Here is an 11,571-nt window from a genome sequence, read left to right on the forward strand (position 1 = left end):
CAACAACTTGATAACATGGTAACATTATTCTCACTTAGGAATGAGGAAGCTGAGTCACAGAGTAAATAAATAATTTCCCAAGACCCCACGACTTAATAAGAGGTCACGTCAGGATTCAAATCCAGACAATCCAGCTGTAAGACCTGTGCTCTTCCTCTTGGCCCTGCATTGCCTCCACATAAAAACTTACTCCTGCAGTCTTGGCACAGTGCTCATTAGGACAGTGGGGTGTGCTTTAATATAAATACCTTACCTACTAAGTATCATGCCAATCCCCCAGATTTTTTTTATAACATCTATATTGACATATAATTTGCATAAATGATATAAACTTCGTTCTTCTAAAGTATATTATGCAGTGGGCCTTAGATTATTCAGAGTTGAGCAACCACCATCACAACCAATTTTAGAACATTTTCATCATCCGCAAAAAGAAACCCATTCCAGTTAGCAGTCACTCCCCATTTCCCCCAAGCCTTCTAGCCCTAGACAACCACTAATCGATCTTCTCTCTCTATAGTTTGCCTATTCTGGACTTACATATACCTTTTCATATAAATGCAATCATACAATATATGGTCATTGTGACTGGCTTCTTTCACCTTTCATAATGTTTTTGGGTTCATCTATGTTGTAGTATACATCAGTACTTCACTTCTTTTTGTTGCTGAATAATATTCCGTTTTATGGATATACCACATTTTGCTTATCCATTTACCAGTTGATGAACATTTCAGAAGTTTCCACTCTTTGGCTATTATAAATAATGCTGCTATGACGTTTCTGTAAAAGTTTTTATGTGAACATATGTTTTCATTTCTCTTGGCTATATACCTAGGAGTGCAATTGCTGGATCACATGGTAACTCTATGGTTAACCTTTGGGGAACTGCCAAACTGTGTTCAAAGTGGCTGCACCATCTTCCATTCTTACCAGCAACATATAAGGGTTTCCAGTTCCTCTACATCCTTCCCAACACTTAATATCATCTGTCTTTTTTATTACAGCCATCCTAGTGGCTGTGAAGTGGCATCTCATTGTGGTTTTGATGTGTATTTTCTTAATGACCAATGATGTTGAGCATATCTTCAAGTGCTTATTGGCTGTGTATTTGTATATCTTCTGTGGAGAAATCTCTCTTTGGATCCTTTGCACTTTTTAATTGGGTTGTTTGTCATTGTTGGTTTGGTTTGTTTGCTTTGTTTTATGTTGTTTTGATTTGTAAGAGTTTTTAATACAGTCTAGGTACAAGTTCCTTATCAGATATATAATTTGCAAATACCTTTTCTCATTCTATGGTTTGTCCTCTTATTTTCTTAATTGTGTTCTTTGAAGCAGAAAAGTTTGTAATGTTGAAGTTCAATATTTCTTTTGTCTTTTGTGCTTTTAGCGTCAAATCTAAGAAGGACTGGAGTAACCCAAGGTCACAAAGATTTACTCCTGTTTTCTTCTAAGAACTTTTGCTCTTGTATTTTGGTCTATGGTCTATTTTGAGTTAGTTTTTATGCATGGTGTAAGGAAGAGGTCCAACTTCATTCATTTGCATGTGGCTATCTAGTTGTCTCAGCACTGTTTATTGAAAAGATTATTCTTGCCCCATTTAATTGTCTTGGCATTCTTGTCGAATATCAGTTAAACATAAATGTAAAGGTTTATTCTGGACTCTCAATTCTATTCCATTGATTCCCCTGATATCTTGATTCATTCAGATGATAATTAGTGAAGATGTTAACACCAAGATTGGTTTTATCTTAGGAAATTTGTCTTGTAAAACCTGTCTCCTTTGAGGAATCTCTCAGAAATGATAAAGAAAGACAGGAAGATTGTAATTTCCAAATCCTACGCTGAATGTATGACTGATCGATACAATATTATTAACTGAACACAAGAGTAAATAATTTCTTTTTGTTTTTTTATTCGGAGAGTCACAAAAATTATAACCATCCTCATCAGTTCACTCAGTCCCATGTAATTAATTTTTTTTCATCTTGATCTTTTGTTAGCACTTTTATGAATTCATCAGTTTTCCATTAGAGTTCTGAAAATGCTTATTCATTCAGTTCAGCAGTATAGTCAGTTACCAGAAACCTGTACTTGTCAGAGTCTTTTCCATGAATTCCTTGAAGATGAAACCATTTTATAGGAACATTTTTGCAAAAGCATCAGAGTACACCCAGGACTGTCTGTAAATGACAAAAGACTTAAAAATGACCATGGTTAAAGATTTGATGAAAGTTCATAATAATGCAATTGACAAGGAAATTTAGTTATTTCTGAGATACACATTTTAAAGTAATAACTACAATTATGACTTATAACATTATACCAGAACATATAAGATTTTTAGAAATTTCATGTAATGTCTGAAACATTTATGTTAACATATTTCCATACAAATAACCCAAAGAAAGTTTAGTGTTAGTTGTGTTTTTTGGTTTGTTTGTTTGTTTGTTTATACTGCAGTTTCTTATTAGTCATCAATTTTATACACATCAGTGTATACATATCAATCCCAATCGCCCAATTCAGCACACCACCATCCCCACCCCACTGCGGTTTTCCCCCCTTGGTGTCCATACATTTGTTCTCTACATCTGTGTCTCAACTTCTGCCCTGCAAGCCGGTTCATCTGTACCATTTTTCTAGGTTCCACATACATGCGTTAATATACGATATTTGTTTTTCTCTTTCTGGCTTACTTCACTCTGTATGACAGTCTCTAGATCCATCCACGTCTCAACAAATGACTCAATTTCGTTCCTTCTTATGGCTGAGTAATATTCCATTGTATATATGTACCACATCTTCTTTATCCATTCGTCTGTCGATGGGCATTTAGGTTGCTTCCATGACCCGGCTATTGTAAATAGTGTTGCAGTGAACATTGAGGTGCATGTGTCTTTTTGAATTATGGTTTTCTCTGGGTATATGCCCAGTAGTGGGATTGCTGGATCATATGGTAATTCTATTTTTAGTTTTTTAAGGAACCTCCATAATGTTCTCCATAGTGGCTGTATCAATTGACATTCCCACCAACAGTGCAAGAGGGTTCCCTTTTCTCCACACCCTCTCCAGCATTTGTTGTTTGTAGATTTTCTGATGATGCCCATTCTAACTGGTGTGAGGTGATACCTCATTGTAGTTTTGATTTGCTTTTCTCTAATAATTAGCGATGTTGAGCAGCTTTTCATGTGCTTCTTGGCCATCTGTATGTCTTCTTTGGAGAAATGTCTATTTAGGTCTTCTGCCCATTTTTGGATTGGGTTGTTTGTTTCTTTAATATTGAGCTGCATGAGCTGTTTATATATTTTGGAGATTAATCCTTTGTCCGTTGATTCGTTTGCAAATATTTTCTCCCATTCTGAGGGTTGTCTTTTTGTCTTTTTTATGGTTTCCTTTGCTGTGAAAAAGCTTTGAAGTTTCATTAGGTCCCATTTGTTTATTTTTGTTTTTATTTCCATTACTCTAGGAGGTGGATCAAAAAAGATCTTGCTGTGATTTATGTCAAAGACTGTTCTTCCTATGTTTTCCTCTAAGAGTTTTATAGTGTCTGGTCTTACATTTAGGTCTCAAATCCATTTTGAGTATATTTTTGTGTATGGTGTTAGGGAGTGTTCTAATTTCATTCTTTTACATGTAGCTGTCCAGTTTTCCCAGCACCACTTATTGAAGAGACTGTCTTTTCTCCATTGTATATCTTTGCCCCTTTGTCATAGAGTAGTTGACCATAGCTGTGTGAGTTTATCTCTGGGCTTTCTATCTTGTTCCATTGATCTATGTTTCTGTTTTTGTGCCAGTACCATAGTGTCTTGATTACTGTAGCTTTCTAGTATAGTCTGAAGTCAGGGAGTCTGATTCCTCCAGCTCCGTTTTTTTCCCTCAAGACTGCTTTGGCTATTCGGGGTCTTTTGTGTCTCCATACAAATTTTAAGATTCTTTGTTCTAGTTCCGTAAAAAATGCCATTGGTAATTTGATAGGGATTGCAATGAATCTGTAGATTGCTTTGGGTAGTATAGTCATTTTCACAATATTGATTCTTCCAATCCAAGAGCATGGTATATCTCTCCATCTGTTGGTATCATCTTTAATTTCTTTCATCAGTGTCTTATGGTTTTCTGCATACAGGTCTTTTGTCTCCTTAGGTAGGTTTATTCCTAGGTATTTTATTCTTTTTGTTGCAATGGTAAATGGGAGTGTTTCCATAATTTCTCTTTCAGATTTTTCATCATTAGTGTATAGGAATGCAAGAGATTTCTGTGCATTAATTTTGTATCCTGCAACTTTACCAAATTCATTGATTAGCTCTAGCAGTTTTCTGGTGGCAGTTTTAGGATTCTCTATGTATAGTATCATGTCATCTGCAAACAGTGACAGTTTTACTTCTTCTTTTCCAATTTGTATTCCTTTTGTTTCTTTTTCTTCTCTGATTGCCGTGGCTAGGACTTCCAAAACTATGTTGAATAATAGTGGTGAGAGTGGGCATCCTTGTCTTGTTCCTGATCTTAGAGGAAATGTTTTCAGTTTTCACCACTGAGAATGATGTTTGCTGTGGGTTTGTTGTATATGGCCTTTATTATGTTAAGGTAGGTTCCCTTTATGCCCACTTTCTGGAGAGTTTTTATCATAAATGGGTGTTAAATTTTGTGAAAAGCTTTTTCTGTATCTATTGAGATGATCATATGGTTTTTATTGTTCAATTTGTTAATATGGTGTATCACATTGATTGGTTTGCGTATATTGAAGAATCCTTGCATCCCTGGGATAAATCCCACTTGATCGTGGTGTATGATCATTTTAATGTGTTGTTGGATTCTGTTTGCTAGTATTTTCTTGAGGATTTTTGCATCTATATTCATCAGTGATATTGGTCTGTAATTTTCTTTTTTTGTAGTATCTTTGTCTGGTTTTGGTATCAGGGTGATGGTGGCCTCATAGAATGAGTTTGGGAGTGTTCCTTCCTCTGCAATTTTTTGGAAGAGTTTGAGAAGGATGGGTGTCAGGTCTTCTCTAAATGTTTGATAGAATTCACCTGTGAAGCCATCGGGTCCTGGACTTTTGTTTGCTGGAAGATTTTTAATCACAGTTTCAATTTCATTACTTGTGTTCTGTCTGTTCATATTTTCTGTTTCTTCCTGGTTCAGTCTTGGAAGGTTATACCTTTCTAAGAATTTGTCCATTTCTTCTAGGTTGTCCATTTTAGAGGCATAGAGTTGCTTGTAGTAGTCTCTTAGGATGCTTTGTATTTCTGCGGTGTCTGTTGTAACTTCTCCGTTTTCATTTCTAATTTTATTGATTTGAGTCCTCTCCCTCTTTTTCTTGATGGGTCTGGCTAATGGTTTATCAATTTTGTTTATCTTCTCAAAGAACCAGCTTTTAGTTTTATTCATCTTTGCTATTGCTTTCTTTGTTTCTATTTCATTTATTTCTGCTCTGAGCTTTATGATTTCTTTCCTTCTGCTAACTTTGGGTTTTGTTTGTTGTTCTTCCTCTAGTACCTTTAGGTGTAAGGTTAGATTGTTTACTTGAGATTTTTCTTGTTTCTTGAGGTAGGCTTGTATTGCTATAAACTTCTCTCTTAGAACTGCTTTTGCTGCATCCCATAGGTTTTGGATCGTCGTGTTTTCATTGTCATTTGTCTCTAGGTATTTTTTGATTTCCTCTTTGATTTCTTCAGTGATCTCTTGGTTATTTAGTAACGTATTGTTTAGCCTCCATGTGTTTGTGTTTTTTACGTTTTTTCCCCTGTAATTCATTTCTAATCTCATAGCGTTGTGGTCAGAAAAGATGCTTGATATGATTTCAATTTTCTTAACTTTACTGAGGCTTGATTTGTGACCCAAGATGTGATCTATCCTGGAGGATGTTCTGTGCGCACTTGAGAAGAAAGTGTAATCTGCTGTTTTTGGATGGAATGTCCGATAAATATCAATTAAATCTATCTGGTCTATTGTGTCATTTAAAGCTTCTGTTTCCTTATTTATTTTCATTTTGGATGATCTGTCCATTGGTGTGAGGTGTTAAAATCCCCCACTATTATTGTGTTACTGTCGATTTCCTCTTTTATAGCTGTTAGCAGTTGCCTTATGTATTGAGGTGCTCCTATGTTGGGTGCATATATATTTATAATTGTTATATCTTCTTCTTGGATTGATCCCTTCATCATTATGTAGTGTCCTTCCTTGTCTCTTGTAACATTCTGTATTTTAAAGTCTATTTTATCTGATATGAGTATTGCTACTCCAGCTTTCTTTTCATTTCCATTTGCATGGAATATCTTTTTCTATCCCCTCACTTTCAGTCTGTATGTGTCCCTAGGTCTGAAGTGGGTCTGTTGTAGGCAACATATATATGGGTCTTGTTTTTGTATCCATTCAGCCAGTCTATGTCTTTTGGTTGGAGGATTTAATCCATTCACGTTTAAGGTAATTATCGATATGTATGTTCCTATGACCATTTTGTTAATTGTTTTGGGTTTGTTTTTGTAGGTCCTTTTCTTCTCTTGTGTTTCCCACTTAGAGAAGTTCCTTTAGAATTTGTTGTAGAGCTGGTTTGGTGGTGCTGAATTCTCTTAGCTTTTGCTTGTCTGTAAAGCTTTTGATTTCTCCATCGAATCTGAATGAGATCCTTGCTGGGTAGAGTAATCTTGGTTGTAGGTTCTTCCCTTTCATCACTTTAAGTATATCATGCCACTCCCTTCTGGCTTGTAGAGTTTCTGCTGAGAAATCAGCTGTTAACCTTATGGGAATTCCCTTGTATGTTATTTGTCATTTTTCCCTTGCTGCTTTCAATAATTTTTCTTTGTCTTTAATTTTTGCCACTTTGATTACTATGTGTCTCGGTGTGTTTCTCCTTGGGTTTATCCTGTATGGGACTCTCTGTGCTTCCTGGACTTGGGTGGCTATTTGCTTTCCCATGTTAGGGAAATTTTCGACTATAATCTCTTCAAATATTTTCTCATGTCCTTTCTGTCTCTCTTCTCCTTCTGGGACCCCTGTAGTGCGAATGCTGTTGCATTTAATGTTGTCCCAGAGGTCTCTTAGGCTGTCTTCATTTCTTTTCATTGTTTTTTCTTTAGTCTGTTCCACAGCAGTGAATTCCACCATTGTGTCTTTCAGGTCACTTATCCGTTCTTTTGCCTCAGTTATTCTGCTATTGTTTCCTTCTAGTGTAGTTTTCATTTTAGTTATTGTATTGTTCATCTCTGTTTGTTTGCTCTTTAATTCTTCTAGGTCTTTGTTTCACTATCATTATTCTGAATTCTTTTTCTGGAAGGTTGCCTATCTCCACTTCATTTAGTTGTTTTTCTGGGGTTTTATCTTGTTCCTTCATCTGGTATATAGCCCTCTGCCTTTTCATCTTGTCTATCTTTCTGTGAATGTGGTTTTTGCTCCACAGGCTGCAGGATTGTAGTTCTTCTTGCTTCTGTTGTCTGCCCTCTGGTGGATGAGGCTATCTAAGAGGCTTGATGGGAGGGACTGGTGGTGGGTAGAGCTGCCTGTTGCTCTGGTGGGCAGAGCTAAGTAAAACTTTAATCCACTTGACTGTTGATGGGTGGGGCTGGGTTCCCTCCCTGTTGGTTGTTTGGCCTGAGGCACTGGAGCCTACCTGGGTTCTTTGGTGGGGCTAATGACAGACTTTGGGAGGGCTCACACCAAGGAGTACTTCCCAGAACTTCTGCTGCCAGTGCCCTTGTCCCCACGGTGAAAGAGCCACCCCCCACCTCTGCAGGAGACCCCCAACACTAGCAGGTAGGTCTGATTCAGTCCCCTCCGGGTTCACTGCTCCTTCCCCTGGGTCCCGATGCGCACACTACTTTGTGTGTGCCTTTCAAGAGTGGAGTCTCTGTTTCCCCCAGTCCTGTCAAAGTCCTGCAATCAATTCCCACTAGGCTTCAAAGTCTGATTCTCTAGGAATTCCTCCTCCCATTGCCGGACCCGCAGGCTGGGAAGCTTGACATGGGGCTCAGAACCTTCACTCTAGTGGGTGGACTTCTGTGGTATAAGTGTTCTCCAGTCTGTGAGTCACCCACCCAGCAGTTATGGGATTTGATTTTACTGTGATTGCGCCCCTCCTACCGTCTCATTGTGTCTTCTCCTTTGTCTTTGGATGTGGGGTATCTTTTTTGGTGAGTTCCAGTGTCTTCCTGTCGATGATTGTCCAGCAGCTAGTTGTGATTCTGGTGTTTTCGCAAGAGGGAGTGAGAGCACGTCCTTCTACTCCGCCATCTTGGTTCCTCCTCAAGAGTAAATAATTTCTTGAAACCAAAGGAAAAACATCTGGTCAAACCTGTTAATTACAATGACATTATGAAACATGACAGTGTCTGGAATAATTCTAGTGGAGAATTATATCTTCTATCTCCGAATAAAACCTTGTTTTTGTTTATTTTTTTCATAAGAAATAAATTCCAAGACTATTCAGAAATGATTATAATTTACAAAAAATAATATTTGTTTTGATTCTGTTTATTAGCTGCCAGTCTGATCATTATTAAAGGATTGTTATTAAAGTATATTATTAAAAGGAAAAAGAAGTGAGTCTCTCCAATTCCTTGCTTGACCTAATGTGGTTCAAAATTTGATAGGACTTTGCACATAGATCATCTGGGAAAACCACGCCCTCCCCCCTAGTTACACGTCATGTCAAAGGTAACACATTGCATGGGAAGGATTCCCAGAGAGAGAATTAGGGAAAGATGTTATATAGAGTGACATCACTGAATTATTCCATCCGAAGTGGAAAGAGAGATAGGAACAGAAAATCAGCCGTTGTTTCCCTTGGCCGATAAGGATAAAAACCTGACAAAGTTATGAAAACAACACACATGAAGATCAGTTCAGGTCATTCAGATACTTTTAAGCATAGACTTTTTATAAATCCTTCATCTCCTCTCTTGATAGACATTCAGATTTTGACTTCTTACTAGTAATTGCCAGACAAAAACAATTTGAATTCTTTAAATATTTTGTAAGAGTGAGAAATAGCATCCCTTTTCTTAGATTTCCTTTCTTCCCAATTTTGAAACAAAAACCATTTAAATTTGTAAGATTGGAATGAAAACAAGTAAGTCTTTAAAGAGGACCTTTTAGTAGAGTGCCCATTGGAGTCCATTTATACTGTTTTATAAACAATATTAATGTTTTTGATTATGATGATAGTGATGGTTATTAACACAATGACAACATAGCTATCAAGGTCTAGAATATTATGTCTAATAGCACCAAAGTGAAGAAGATACAGAGGAAACAATGAAACTTCTCTTTGGCGGAGGTGAGGTGGTGGAATATAATCTCTGAAGAGAGTTTAAAAGAATATTGTTATCCTGGAAAAGATCATTCATCCATTCATTCATTGAACACATATTGCTATCTTCTAAGTGCCAGTTTTAGGTTGTGGAGATGACACAACAAACAAAGTCTGAGCCATCATAAAACTTACATTGTTATAATTTTTCTCTACAAAATGGAAAGAACTGTATAATGGTTGGTCCTATATTTTAACTGAGAAAAGACTAAGTTACAACATTATGTTACAGCAAAGAAGATTTACACTAGATCTGAAGGATGTTCTCTGTTGAGGTTGATAAATTCCTGAAATTGGTCCCTTAAAAACTAAATTAGTGTAGAAAGAGAGAACACCTTTTTCTTCCAAGGGTTTAGATGACACCACCCTACAAGCACGGTCACAAACATCACTGTTTTCTTCAGATGGGCCCCAAACTTAAAGTGGAAGGAGGAGGCCCTGGGAGGTGAGGCTTTGAAAGAATTGGCAGGTGGAAAATGGTTAAGCTGGCATTTTTGATAGTACCTCTAAACTGCTCTTGAAAAACTGCTTACATTTCCCTAACATATTTTCACCTCGGTATATATTTATTTAGTCACTTTTCATATAATAAGAGCCTAAGTGTGTACATTTGAAATGATTCTTTGTCATACAGGTGACATGTTTCATTTCACCAAATTATAGGTCCATATTTTCCTTTTATTTTTGCTTCTTCCCCACATCACCCATGGACATGCTTTTTGCAGAAGATTGCATTTCCTCTTCTAGGTATGAAAAAATTTTAACTAGAAGTATCTGTAAGACCACAATAGCCAGGGTGGTGCAGCCCTCAAGGAACCCTGTCACACTGCACCACATCAGCCACTCAGTGGGTGCTGCCTAGTGTTAAAAATATCATTTATGGTGAAGGATAGTTGGGGAACTTTGCAGTGCTTTACATCTGCTATGCATTTTGTTTCAGAGCTCACTTTTCTCGGAAGAATGTGGTCAGGCCAACAACATGCTAAGATTTTCCCTAAAGTATTTAAGAACAACCAAATAGAAAACCATGAAGTTGTAACACTTGATTCATAGTAAGACTTTGACTAAGGCAATCAAGAAACTACTTTACTAGAAAAGAGTTCAATCACATTTAGAATAGAAAAAAGTATCCAAATAGACAGCCAGTCCATTGTTTCTATCTAGCTATTTTTGCCTCCAGGGAAACACAAATTTGTAGGTTCTTCTTATGAATGAACTTATTCTATATTTTAACAAATGTAAGGTATTCACGCATTCCATGTTTTCAACCTCAGTAAAAATTTACATTTTCTTTCCTGACTATAGAGAATTAATATTTGCATCATTTCATATATAGATCTCAAAATATACAAAGTATATGTTTCCATTTTTGCATTTATAAATAGGTATAACAAATAGTATATATCCCTAAGGCCATGATATATGATTGAAATAAATTATTAGGACAAAAAAATGTTTGATGGCTGCTCATGAAGTCCCCCTCGCCCACCCCAGGAAGGGAAGGAGAACAAAGGAGAGAACAAAGGAAATGAAAAGAGGTGCAGCAAAAACAGGTTGGAAGGATGCGAGGGATGAACTTAATGCTAGTGGGGAAACAAGAGATAATTCCACAGGGAGGTGATGTCCACTCCTCCCCAGGACTAAATACATGGGAGGAACCTGACTGGAAGAGCCACTTTTCCGGCCTGTGAACTTGAGCACAGAAAGCTACTGGGCTTTTCCCTCTCCTTTGGAGATCTTCAAGCCCTCTTTGGTGCCCACTGTGGTCACTTCTAGAGGTAGTGCAGCCACTGCAAGGAAGGCCTATGATGGCCCAGCACTCCTGTGACTGGGTACTTAATTCTCAGTCCTGGGGTCAAAAGTTAGCAAGTCCTGTTAGCCATATATCTAAAGCCACTTTCTCCAATCAACTTTGTTAGATTACTAACAAAGTAATCATACCCATCAGTTGGTCTGCTATAACTTTTTTTCTAACTGGAATCCTAATTTGGATTGGTAAGAGAGGTCTTTGTTTACTAAACCCCTTCAAGGTTTACCAGGAGTCTAATTTCATCCCACTGGCCTCGGGGATGACTATGTCCCTGGGGTCTAGTTCCCCTTATAATAGGGATAGTAATGAGACCTCTGTGCAGTGCCTCAGCACTACATCACCACAAAGGATACAATTTCAAAAAGACGATTCGATGCCAAAGTACTACTCTTATTAATAATATTGTTTATTTTTATAAAAACAATTACAAAGAACAAATAGGTCACAGATGATAAGT

The sequence above is a fragment of the Balaenoptera acutorostrata genome, chromosome 8, assembly GCF_949987535.1.
Source record: "Balaenoptera acutorostrata chromosome 8, mBalAcu1.1, whole genome shotgun sequence".
NCBI lineage: Eukaryota > Metazoa > Chordata > Mammalia > Artiodactyla > Balaenopteridae > Balaenoptera > Balaenoptera acutorostrata.